Source organism: Anoplolepis gracilipes, unplaced genomic scaffold (assembly GCF_047496725.1).
Source record: "Anoplolepis gracilipes unplaced genomic scaffold, ASM4749672v1 Contig19, whole genome shotgun sequence".
Taxonomy (NCBI): Eukaryota; Metazoa; Arthropoda; class Insecta; order Hymenoptera; family Formicidae; genus Anoplolepis; species Anoplolepis gracilipes.
Genome location: NW_027328667.1, coordinates 2,164,390 through 2,177,708, shown reverse-complemented (window position 1 = coordinate 2,177,708; position 13,319 = coordinate 2,164,390). Strand labels below are relative to the sequence as shown.

Sequence of the window (13,319 nt, the reverse complement as noted above, 5' to 3'; positions counted from 1 at the left end):
AATATATTTAAGACAAGACGTTTAGATGATAGGGATTCTCAAATTAAATATATTAAAAAAATTAATCTGATGATAGAAATTAATGAACCAATTGAAGAAATAATATTTCATGAGAGGTAGGTGTCTGGATAATCTGAGTATCGTCGAGGTATGCCTCTCACCCCTAAAAAATGTTGTGGGAAGAATGTTAAATTTACACCAACAAATATTGAGATAAATTGAATATTTAAAAAGTAATTATTTAAAGAATATCCTGTAATAAGAGGGAATCAATGAATAAATCTTACAATAATGGCAAATACAGCTCCTATAGAAAGAACATAATGAAAGTAGGCAACAACATAATATGTATCATGAAGAATAATATCAATTGAGGAATTGGATAGTATAATTCCAGTTAATCCCCCCATTGTGAATAAAAAAATTAATCCTATAGCCCATCAAAGAGAGGAATTATAATTAATTTTTGTACCATGAAGTGTTGTAATTCAACTGAAGATTTTAATTCCTGTTGGAATTGCAATAATTATTGTTGCTGAAGTGAAATAGGCTCGGGTATCAACATCTAGCTCAATAGATATATGATGAGCCCAAACAATAAAGCCTAAAAATCCAATTGCTATAAGAGCATAGATTATTCCTAAGGCACCAAAGGTTTCTTTTTTTCCTCTCTCATTTATGATAATATGGGAAATTAGCCCAAATCCTGGGAGAATAAGAATATAAACTTCGGGGTGACCAAAGAATCAAAATAAATGTTGATAAAGAATAGGATCACCCCCTCCTGACGGATCAAAAAATGAAGTATTTAAATTTCGGTCTGTTAAAAGTATTGTGATTGCTCCGGCTAAAATTGGGAGGGATAAAAGTAAGAGAATTGCTGTAATGAGAATTGATCAAACTAGAAGGGGTATTTTATCAATTGCGAGATTTTTATGATGTATATTTAAGATTGTAGAAATAAAATTAATAGCCCCTAGAATAGAAGATATTCCGGCAATATGAAGAGAAATAATTGTTAAATCTACTGAAGGACCATTGTGAAATGTATTAGAGGCTAAAGGGGGATAAATTGTTCATCCAGTCCCAGTTCCATCATTAATAAAATTACTTAATAAAAGTAGAGAGAGTGAGGGGGGTAGAAATCAAAAACTTATATTATTTATTCGAGGGTAGGCTATATCAGGTGAACCAAGTATTAGAGGGACAAGAAAATTTCCAAATCCCCCAATTATAAATGGCATAACTATAAAGAAAATTATAATAAATGCGTGTCTAGTAACTATTGAATTATAAATTTGATCATTATTAATTAGTGCATTAGATGATCCTAATTTTAAACGAATAATTATTCTTATAGAAGATCCGATTATCCCAGCCCAAATTGCAAATAAAAAATATAGAATGCCAATATCTTTGTGATTAGTTGAATAAAGTCACTTATTCATAGTATATTTTTATTGATAATAAAATTATTTACTAAGTTTAAGTGAGATAATAATAGATATCATGTCTGATTTAAGTAATAAATTGTAAATTTATTTAAGAAAATTTTAATTTTCTGATATTACATTAAATGTGTTATAAAAATAAAAATTTTTTATATATTTTATAGTTTAACTAATAAAAATATTAAATTGCAAATTTAAAAAAATTTTTAATAAAAAATTAAAATATTAGAATTTTTAAGATTTAAAAATTTTTAAAAATTTTATTGTGTAAACTTTGAAAATTTAAAGTTTAAAAATTTAACTTAAAATCTTAATATTTAAAATTTATTGATTAAGTGGGGTGAAAATTATATATCTAATTTTAAAAAATTGTATACAAACTAAATTGAAATTATAATTAATGAAAAGATTAAGCTTAAAATCATGAAAAAAATAAATAATCTATATGAGTGGGAAAATTTATATATGTATATTGGTTTATTAAAAAGCTTAATTTTAATTGAATAAAAATATATTATTAGATTTATTAAATTAATAAAAAACATAATTTAAAATGAAAGAATTTAAAATCATTAAAATAAAAATAAAGTAAAAATTTGAATTTAATAAAAAAATATAGATTATAGTTCATTTAAAAATAAAAAACGTTAGTGGAGGAATTCTGGCTAAATTAAAAATTAATAACAAACAAATTAAATTAAAATTAATTGAAGGAAAGTTATTACTTAAAGAAAATCTAAATGAAATTTTAAAATATATAAAAATTATAATAATAATTAATAGGATAAGTGTATAGAATATTAAATATGAAAATCAGATTAGGGTTTTAAAATAAATTAAAATTAATATTCATCCGGTTAATTGAAGAAAACATTTGGTTAATTGAAGAAAATCTTAATAAAATTTTAAAATTTATTGAATTAATTATTTTAAAGGCGGAGATAAATGCAGATGTTAAAATTATAAAATATAGTAAAAAAATTGGAGGGTTAATAAGTGAAATTATGTATAAAGGAATAATTTTTTGAATTGTTAAAAAAATAAATAATGAATATCAATCTAAAAAAATAGCTACAGAAGGGATTCATGAATGAAATGGGGGGATCCCTAATTTAATTATAATAGAGATAAAAAAATTGATTATAATAAAATTTATTTGTATATATATAAAATTATTAATAATTAAAGTTAACATTATTATTAAGGAAGCTAAAGCTTGAATGAGATAATATAAAAAAATAATTTTTTTATTTTTTAATTTAATTGATAAAAAACAAATGAATAAAAAATTATTAATTTCCATAATAAATCAAATTATTAATAAATCGTATAAAAATAAAGAAATAAAAGAAAAATAAATTAAATAAGACATTAAAAAAAATTTTATGAATAAATTATGATGCATATAAATAAAATTAATTTTTTAGTTGTATTAAACTTTGAATAAATATTGAATATTAATATTATATTTTAATGTATTATGAAGCATAAAAATTTTTGAAATTTTTTGAGATAGTTTAAATCTATTAAATATAAAAAAATTAATTTAAATGAAAACATATATAAATTATGTATGATTTATTCTATCAAAATAATCCTTTTATCAGGCATATCATTAAATAAATTTTTAGTTATTAATAAAATTTAAATAGCAAAAATAATTAATTAAATAAGAGAAAGATAAAATTTCTATATTTAGGGTATGAACCTAAAAGCTTAGAGAATTAGCTTACTTACTTTAATTAAATAAATATAAATTAGTATAATATTTTTGAAAATTGACTATTAATCATTAGTTAAAATTAAATATGATAAGTAAATTTAATTTAAAAAAAGGTTATAAGTAAATTTAAATAAATAATTTAAATTAAATTTGTATTAGTAAAAATAATAAAAGAATTTATTAAAATTAAAGTAGTTATAAAGATTAATTAATAAATTAAATAATAAAATATTATAAATAAAATTATTATAAAAATTGATTTTTTAAAAATAATTAGTTATTATAGAATTAAAAAAGTATAATTAGTTAAAATAAAATTCAGAGGGAGAGAGTAATTTTATTTAAATTTAATAATTGACTATTTTAATTATATGTATTTACAAAAAAAAATATATTATTAAAATTAAAATTAAAAAACTTATCTATAAATAAAATAATTAATAATAATTAAAAATCTTATTTATATAAATTTAAGGAGAGTATTTTATAGAAAGTAAAAAAAATTAAAAATTTAAGTTTTTATTTATATATACATTAATATTATTTAATAATTATTATTTAATGTTAATAAAATATTTTAATTATTTTTATAAATATATAATTAATTATATATATTTAAAATATTTAATTAACATTAATTATTTAATATTAATTAATTAAAACTTATTAATCATTATTTTTAATTTAAAATATTAAAAACCTAAAATATAGAAAAAAAAAATTATTTATTAATAAAATATTTTAATATATTTAAATAATTATTAATAATTAATAATAATGATAATAATATAAAAAAGGGGGGGGAATATTATTTAATTTTTTTTTTATGTATATTATAAATTAAATTTTATATTCATATTAAATTTAAATTTAAATTATTTTTATAATTTGTTTTTAATAATTAATAAATATAATTAAAAATTAATTTTTTTTTTTAAATTTATTTTATAATTTAAAGTATAAATAAAATTTTAAAAAATTATATAAAATTTAAATAATTTAATAATATATAAATTAGTATTTATAATAATTAATTAAATGAAAATTTATAATAGAAAATTATAATTTATTATTAATAAATAAAGTGCCAGCAATTGCGGTTTATACTTTAAATAAAAATAAATTTAAATAATTATATATAAATATAAAATATATAAATAAATAAATATATTTAACTAATTTATTTTTTTATGGTGAAATATGAATAGATATTAAAAGTTAAATAATTTTATTTAAATTAATAATAAAATTAAAAAAATTTATATAATAAATTAGGATTAGATACCCTATTATTTAAATGAAAATAAAATATAATTAAATATTAAATGTTAATCATTAAAAATAAAAAATTTGGCGGTATTTTATGATTTAGAGGAACTTGTTGATTAATTTGATAATCCACGAATAGAATTACTTAATTTAATTTTTATATATTGTTGCTGAAAAATTATATTAAAAGATTAATAATTTAAAAATTTAATTATAATTATAATTCAAATCAAAATGTAGAATAGTTAAGATTTAAATGAGTTACATTTAATTTAATTAATTGAAATAAATTTTTAAAGTTTTATAAATATTGAATTTAATTGTAAAGTTAAAAAAATATTTAAATTGAATTTTAATTAAAATATGTACAAATTGCCCGTCATTTTCATTAATAAAAATTTATGGAAAAAGTCGTAACAAAGTAAATATATTGGAAAATGTATTTAGAATAAAAAAAAATTTTAGTTTAAATAAAAATTTTTCATTTACATTGAAAAGATTAATTAAAAATTATTAAAATTTTATTATAATTAATAAATAAATTATTAATAATAAATAAATATAAGAAAAAATATTATAAATTATTAAATAAAATTATATTAAAAAAAAAAAAAGTTTTAGTAAAAAATTTTAAAATAATTATTTTAATTTTAATGATAATGTAATGTAAATGAAAAATAAAAAAATTTTTAAAAGTAATTTTAGTTAAATGTACCTTTTGTATCAGGGTTTATTAAAAAAAATTATTGATAAATAAATTTCTCGAAAAAAAAGAGTTAAATAAATAAATAAAATTTAATATAAAAAAATTATTTTTAATATTTATTTAGAGAAGATACTTTAATCAATTTTTTTGATATCTAATTTTTTTTTTTATATAAATTTAATTTAGATATAAATTTAAATATGTAAATTTTTATTAAAGTTTAAAATAATTTTTATTTACAATAAATATATTGATTTATATTAAAAATTTATGGGATAATCTATAAATTAATTTTAAAATTTAAAAAATTTATTAATATTATTTATAAAAATTTTATAAAAATGGTTTTAAAATTTAAAATTTTTTGAAAAAATTTAATAATTTATTTATTTCAGCATAGTTTAATTATAATTTTAAAATTAAAATAAATTTAATAAATTAAAAAAATATTTTTATTAATTTAAATTAAAAATTAATAATGATAAAATTAGTATTATTTATAAAATTTATTTTTAAAAATTTGATAATAATTAATAATTTATATTTAATTAAAGAATTAGGCAAAATAAATTTATTTAATATATTTAAATAAAATTAAGTCCACCTGTTTAATAAAAACATGGTTTTTAGAAAATAATTAAAGGTTTGTTCTGCTCAATGATGTGTATTAAATAGCCGCAGTAATTTGACTGTGCTAACGTAGCATAATCATTTGTCTTTTAATTGGAGGCTGGAATGAAGGAATGGATAAGATTTAAGCTTTTTAAATTAAATAATAAAAATTTAAATTTTGAATAAAAATGTTCAAATAATATTATGGGACGATAAGACCCTATAGAATTTAATATAATTTTTATTAAAATACATTAGTTTTTAAATTTAGTATAAAATTATATTTAGTTGGGAGGATTAAAAAATTTTATAAACTTTTTTAATTTTATTTAATAGATAATCATATATTTATGAAAATATGAATAAGTTTTAAAAGAAATTATTGAAAAATTAATTACCTTAGGGATAACAGCGTAATATTTTTTTTAAGATCATATTATAAAAAATGATTGAGACCTCGATGTTGAATTAAAATAAAAATTAGATGGAAAAATTTAATTATTTAGTCTGTTCGACTATTAAAATTTTACATGATTTGAGTTTAGATCGACGTAAGCCAGATCGGATTTTATCTATAATTAAAGTGTAAATAAATTTGTACGAAAGGACTTTTTATTTGAAATTTTTTTTAAATTAAAGAATAATATTAATTTTATAAAAATTGTAGATTACTTTGGCAGAATAGTGTAATAAATTTAGAATTTATAAATATATAAAAATAATTTATATAAGTAATAATTAAAAATATTTATTATTATTTAGTTTTAAATTTATTAAATTTATTAATTTTATTATTAATTTTATTGTTAGGGATTGCTTTTTTAACTTTATTAGAGCGGAAATTTTTAGGATATACATGTACAAATACGTAAAGGTCCTAATAAGGTCGGGTTAGTTGGTATTTTGCAACCTTTCAGCGATGCTATTAAATTATTAAATAAAGAATTATTTTATGTTTATAAATCTAATTATCGATTATTTTATTTGACTCCTTTAATGAAATTTGTAACTATATTATCTATATGATTATTATATCCGTTTGCTACTAATTTTTATTATTTAAATTTTTCTATTTTATTAATAATTATTTTTATATCTATTGGCGGGTATTCCCCGAAATACCCGAGGGCTCAGAGGGGAAGGTTATGCCTTCGTACCCAGGGCCATCGACATTCGGTGGCAAACCTACCATTACGGCCATTCAGGATGGTACGGCAGCGAGGGAGGCGTTGGAAAGGAGATACCTCCAATTTCCAATGGCCAAAAAAACGAGCAAATGCCCTCACAACGCGAGGCATATATGCCACAGCTGCCGAGCGAGCGGGAAAAGGAGGAAACATACCGATACAGGTATAACTCCTGCTCCTAGTGACGAGGACTTGGCGTTCCCAGCGGGATCACGCGCCAGTAGCGTGGCGGGTGATCCTGACGAGTACGAAGCAGCATCGCACGCTGGGTCGTACTATGCTGGCTCGGAGGACGAGCAGTCGGACGTCAGCTCCGTCAAGAGAGGCAGAGGAAGGCCCATCACCACAGGTGAAGGGACAAGGGAGAAAAGGGAGGCAAGGGCCAGAGCGAGGGAAGAGGCCAGAGAGAGAGTGGACACGGATTGGGCCCTGGGTGCCTCAATGCCCGATGGACAGGCCTGGGAGAGATGCCGAGACAACCAGAGGGTGGCGAGGGAGATGTTCCTCCACTCTCCGACACCGGCTGTGGTGTCGGATACCATAGCAAACTGCGTGACCATTTTCAAGAGTCTGCAGGTCTCCAAGAACATCAAGGGCCCACTGGAAGGGGAGATGAAGAAGGCTGTGGCGTCCATCATGGCTGCCACAGCAGTCCTTCACGACAGAACTGTATCGTCCTCGCCGAGCAACGCTGAAGCGGAGGAACTTTGGCACCAATTGGAGCTCCTCAAAGCCGAGAAAGAAAAGGAGACGAGCGAGCTCAAAAAACAGATGGCGGAACTCGCCGATCAGGTAAAAGTGCTGACGAACCAGCTCAGTACTCGCCTGATCGAAGAGGGAAGCATCACAAAAAGTGAAAAGGAGAAAAGGGGCAGGAACCTGAGAGGACGGAACCGCATTGAATCTGACCGGGATTCAGATTCCGACAGCGGGGAGTGGCATTCTCTCAGGCTGAGGACAACACAAAATGTCTCCCCAAAGAAGACCGCCTTGAGGAGGGGCGGACTATCTCCGGCATGCGTGTCCCCGGGCCTGGCTGGTGACCCCTGCATGAAGGTAGAACCGCAGGCCGCGAGCGTAACGGAGGCACAGGGGCCTCTCTTGAGTGGATCTCCTTGACCCCTCCCACCGGTAACTCGCCCTACAGTCCAGGGCGACTTTGCAATCCTGTACGAAGCCCTCAATCAACACCTACAAATAGGCGTTGACTTGAGGGAGAGGATGCTGCGATTCTTTGAAGCAACGAACGGACAGGGGGAGGCGGTCCAATCTGCTCCCCTGAACGCACATACTTAGCCGCCAATGGGGAAGGAGGCCGAGGCTGAGATCCCCTCGCCAACTCAGCCCAAGACGCAGGGAATGGTTCCTAAAAGCAGCCAAAAGGAAAAAGCGGCCAAGAAGGGAAAGAAAAAAGGAGAAAGCCAGGTTTGTGCTCACACCAAGATCTCTCCCCCCCTTCCCTGCCGGTACCCGCTGCCGATGAGAGAATACCTGGAAAGAAATCTCGCCAGGATGCGGAACCCTCTGGGGCTCCACCCTTTGGCGGAGGACCATTAGGCCCGGGGCCCTTCGACAAGAAGTCGACAGACCTCGGGACATATGACCCCTCTCCGACCACGGAAACTCCGTGGAGCGTGGTGGTCGGACGTAAGGGAAAGAAGAAAGTAGGACAGACTCCCCTCCCCTCCAGAACTGTACCCGTTGCTGCGGCCCAGTCACCGCCCAGTGAACAGGGTAAGCAGAAGCGGGGGCAGGTAACGGGGGGAGAGAAACCCGGTAAAAGAAAAGTTCCCAAAACCTCGGCGGTCATGATAAATTGCCCAGAAGGAAAATATGGCGAGAACATGGCCGCCATCAAAAAGGAGGTAAAACTTGACCAACTGGGAATCAAGGAAGGAAGCCTCAAGATAAGGAAAGGTCTCACCGGTGCCTTAATCCTTGAGATTTCAGGTGAGGACAAGGCACGCAAGGCGAGACAACTCGCCGAACGTGTTAGAGAGGTGACTGGGGACAACGAAGGGGTGCGAGTCACGTGCCCCCAAAAAATGGCCGACCTCCGCATTTGGGGGCTGGAAGACTCCATTACCCGGGCGGAGATTGTTGCCGCAATCTCCGGAGAGGGTAAGTGCGGGTTCTCGGACGTCAAAGTGGGAGCGTTCGTGAAGGCCCCCCGCACCGGCCTCAATACGGTGTTGGTGCAGTGTCCAATAGACGCGGCCAACAAATTGACACAGATGGGAAAGGTACCGATATCGTGGTACAAATTACCCATCAAGCTGTTGCCGCGGCTCCCCCTTCGATGCTTTAAGTGCATGGAGGAGGGGCATGTGCAGCAACAGTGCGGCAGCGACCAATCCTGTGCCAACATGTGTTTCCGCTGCGGCAAGGAGGGCCACAAGGCCAATTCCTGCTCCGAGCAGAAAGTGCACTGCGCACTCTGTGCTGACTTCGGGGCACCCGCGGGACACAGGATGGGGGGCATGAATTGTTGCCCCCCGAAAAAACTCAACAGGAAGAAGGCCAAATCGATTCCTCCCTCCAAAAAACCCACCCCGTCGGTAGGAGGGGAGAAAGGGGGAATCGAAAACAAGAGCCCAATTCCGTCCCTGATGGAGGTCGTTGTGGGAGAAATTTCACAAGCGAACCAAACGGCTTCAGACGAGTCTGCGCCCGCGCCGATGGACACATCGGAGTGTCGCAAGCGGCGCGCGGACTCGGTCAAAGAAAGAAACGAGGAGGGTGCGGGGGGTAAAGAGCTCTGCTCCGACTCCCCCAAGCCCCAAAGGAAGCCACGCTTAGACCCTAAGCGTGGTAACGTGCAAGGAGACACCCTTACCCCGGGCGAAATTGAGCCCGTGGGTAATGCGCCATCGAACGCGGATGGAGCCCCCCTTCCACGGCCACGTGGTGCGGGGTCTGAATCGACGGAGGCCCTCTCTACCGACATCAATGAGGGCCTGTAAATTCATACAGGCAAACATTAACCACGCTCGGCGGGCGCAGGACTTACTCCTGCAGACTATCGCCGAGCGTGGTATAGGACTGGCGATCGTGTCGGAGCCGTACCGACCCCCATCAAACCATCCTAATTGGAGGGTGGACGGCTCTGGCACGGTCCCAATCATACGAGGATCGAACAGCCACAACCCCCCCTGTTCCTTACTCAAGTCAGGAAGGGGGTAGTGGCGGTGAAATGGGGATCCATCGCGGTGGTGGCGTGTTACGCACCGCCTAGTTGGGGCCTTTCCCAATTTGAGCTGTATCTGGGGGAGTTGGAGCACTGCATACGCAGCATACTCCCCCAGGAGGTGGTGGTGGCCGGTGACTTTAACGCCAGAGCGCAAGCCTGGGGAGACCGGCTCACCACCCCCAAGGGAGAGGTCCTACTGGACTGGATGGGGGCTCTCGGGCTATGCCTACTAAACACCGGCAACGAGCCCACATGCGACCGGCTGCTGCGGGGGGCGTCCATAGTGGATCTCACTAAGATAACCCCCTCCGCGGCACGCCTAAATTGGTCATGGGGGGTGATCGACCAAGAGACTCTATCGGACCACCGATATATAGAGTTTGGTTGCACCATCGTCCAGCCCGGGAGCCCGACCGGCGGTGCGCCACCGCCGCGATGGAACCTGAAAAAATTAGACCCGGATAGGTTGACGGCGGCCGTCCAGGCCATCCTCTGGCAATACCATCCGTCAGAGGAGGGAGTGGGGAGCCTGGTGGAGGATGTCGCGCGCCTGGTAGACTCGATCACCCAGGCGTGCGATTTCTCCATGCCCAAGAGCAGGCCCCATTCGCGCCCGGCTGCGTACTGGTGGACGGAGGAGATCGCGTCTCTTCGCCGCTCCTCCGTCGCGGCCAGGAGACTCCTCAAACGAGCCCAGCGCCGTGGTGACGAGGCCTGGAAAGCCGAGGCACTCAGCAACTACCGGTCCGCTCGAGTGGCGCTGAGTGTCGCCATTCGCTCCTCCAGGACGAGATCGTGGGACGAACTGATCGCGTCCCTTGACGCCGACCCGTGGGGGCGCCCATACAAAATAGTGACGAATAAACTGGGCGCCCCCCGTGACGGAAACCCTCCCCTCGGGATCCCTGGACCGAATAGTCAAGACTCTGTTCCCGACCAAACCCGATCCTCGAGGTCTCGATTGGGGCAGCGCAAACACCGGCGTTGCCGAGGCCTGGTCCAGGGATGTCGAAATCACCGAGGAGGAGTTGAGGGATGCCGTCCGGGGGGTCAAGAACAACAAGGCCCCTGGCCCGGACGGCATCCCAGAGCGCGTTTAAAAGCTCGTCCTGGAGGAGCCAAACCTATCCGGGTGGCTGCGAGGCATCTTTAATAGATGCCTCGCGGAGGAGGAATTCCCCTTAACGTGGGGAAGGGCCAAGCTGCTTCTTCTCCACAAGGGCGGTAAGAAGGAGGGTGACCCGTCATCGTACCGGCCGATTTGCCTGCTGGACGAGGTCGGCAAAATATACGAGAGGATTCTCGTTCGCCGACTCGTCCAGCATCTGGCGCGCGATGAGGTCCCTTCCCTTCACGAGGAACAATACGGCTTCCGTGAGGGCAGGTCCACGGTGGACGCCGTACTGCGCGTCAGGGCCCTCACGGAGTCAGCGGTGGAACGCGGGAGGGTGGCGTTGGCCGTCGCTTTGGACGTGTCCAACGCCTTCAACACCCTCCCGTGGAAGACAATCGGGGACGCGCTTAACACCCACCGCGTCCCCGACTACCTCGTGAAAGGAATTCGAGCCTACTTCGGTCACCGTAGGCTCGAATACAAAGACCAAGAAAGCCAGGGTCACACCCGTCGCGTGTACTGCGAGGTCCCACAGGGCTCGGTGTTGGGCCCGCTGCTGTGGAACCTCAAATACCTCGGGGTCCTCCATACCGCCCTCCCCCTCGACTGCCGGGTCATCGGGTATGCCGACGATACCCTGCTGGTAGCCGAGGAGGACAACTGGGGGAAAGCCCTAAACAGGGCTAACGAAGGGGTGGCAGGCCTCGTGAGGGCCATAAGCCGGACTGGCCTGAGGGTGGCTTCCAGCAAAACCGAGGCGGTCTACTTCTACAACCGCCGGGCCGCTGGGGAGCATCCCCCCACCTCCCAACTAGATGTGGACGGTACTGTTGTCCCAGTGGGGTCCCAGATTAAATACCTGGGGCTCCACATCGACGGCCGATGGAGCTTCGCGGGTCACTTTGACCGCCTGGTCCCAAGAGCGGAGAAGACGGCGGCAGCGATTAGCCGTTTGCTGCCGAATCTTGGTGGGCCGGACGGTCGGGTGCGCCGCGTCTACGCGCACACCGTCTTTAGCATACTAATGTATGCAGCACCGGTGTGGGCGGGCGAGGCGATGGCCACCAGACGCATACAGGACACGATGCGTCGCGTCCAGCGCAGGTTGGCCATTCGTCTCGTCCGAGGCTATAGGACGGTGTCGCACGCGGCGGCCACCATCCTGGCCGGACTACCTCCCCTGCATATGGTCGCGGATTCATACAGACGTTTGTATGACCGGAAATCCGCGGCACGCAGGGGAGGAGTAGCCAAGATCCCGGCCAGGATACTGGGCACCTGGAAGCTCCAGGAGAAAAAGTCCCTCGAGCAGCGATGGATCGCGTCGCTGCACGAGCGTCCCCCAACATCCGGAGAGAAAACTATGTCGGCCGTCCTGCCCTGTCTGGCGGAATGGCTGGACAGGGCGTGGGGCAACAGCACCTTTAGGATGACACAGGTGCTCTCCGCACATGGGTGTTTCGGAGAGTACCTGTACCGCATCGGACGGGAGGCAAGCGAGGCCTGCCACCATTGCGGCCACGAGAAGGACACCGCGCAACACACCCTCCAAGCATGCCCAGCCTGGAGGGACGAGCGCGACGTTCTAACCCGGACTATCGGGGACGACTTGGCACTGCCGAGCGTCGTTGTCAAGATGCTCGGCAGCGAAGACAACTGGAGAGCCGTGGCCGCCTTTTGCGAGGCGGTCATGGCTCAGAAGGAAAGCGCCGAAAGGGAGGGTAGACCAGGACGGGCGAGGGGAAGGGCTCCTGGCAGGAGACCCCAACCTCCCCCACCACCTGGGCCCCTCTTGCGTCCGGTGACGGTCCGGCTGGTGCGACTTCCGCCGCACCCGCCGCCGTCATCGTCGCCATTGGCGACGGCGCACCCACCGACACTTACGGGAGCGCCGCCGAGATGACAGTGAGTGGGGGGAGGGAGCAGACTGGTTCTGCTCGCCCTTCCCCTTTTTACCTCCCCCTTTTTTTGCCCTCCCTTTTAACTCCCAGATGAAATGAGGGTCGAGATCCCCAAAGTCTCGACTCCTTCTCCCCACCATCGGGGGGATGAGAAGACACGACGGGA

At 37.4% G+C, this 13,319-nt stretch overlaps 1 pseudogene; it reads right to left on the bottom strand.

Moving 5' to 3' along the window:
• Positions 1 to 633: 633 nt before the first annotated feature.
• LOC140675526 (cytochrome c oxidase subunit 1-like) lies at positions 634 to 6,953 on the bottom strand (annotated as a pseudogene).
• Between the last annotated feature and the right edge of the window lie 6,366 nt (positions 6,954 to 13,319).